The sequence below is a fragment of the Sinocyclocheilus grahami genome, unplaced genomic scaffold, assembly GCF_001515645.1.
Source record: "Sinocyclocheilus grahami isolate Dianchi unplaced genomic scaffold, SAMN03320097.WGS_v1.1 scaffold257.1, whole genome shotgun sequence".
NCBI classification, from domain to species: Eukaryota; Metazoa; Chordata; class Actinopteri; order Cypriniformes; family Cyprinidae; genus Sinocyclocheilus; species Sinocyclocheilus grahami.
In genome coordinates, this window is record NW_015505436.1 from 1759146 (window position 1) to 1759553 (window position 408).

A 408-nucleotide genomic window follows, 5' to 3' on the forward strand; every position below is an offset into this window, starting at 1 on the left:
GCGTCCGCGCCTCTGCGGTGATACAAGAGACATGGGGCGACTTCCAAACAGAAGTGAGCATCCCTATGCCCTACTCCCTTCGAAGGGCAGAGCCCTTGAAGTGTGTTCTATGAAGGGTGCAGGGTATTACTGTCTCGTATAAGCGTTTGAAACTCCCTTGGCGAAGGGAAAGACTGACCACATGTTACTTTGACAACACTGCGTGTGCGTGCAGCATTCAGTACTCCATCAGTTCTTGCAAATAAATATTTATTATTATTATTTTATTCAAACATTTGTCTAATTGTGTCTTATTTACTATGAAACGTTTTCAAACTAAACTTGCTTACACTACCGTCTTAAATCATATTTCTATCACTGACGAAAAATATGTTGTCTTACATTAAAATTGAAAAATTTAATTAGCCT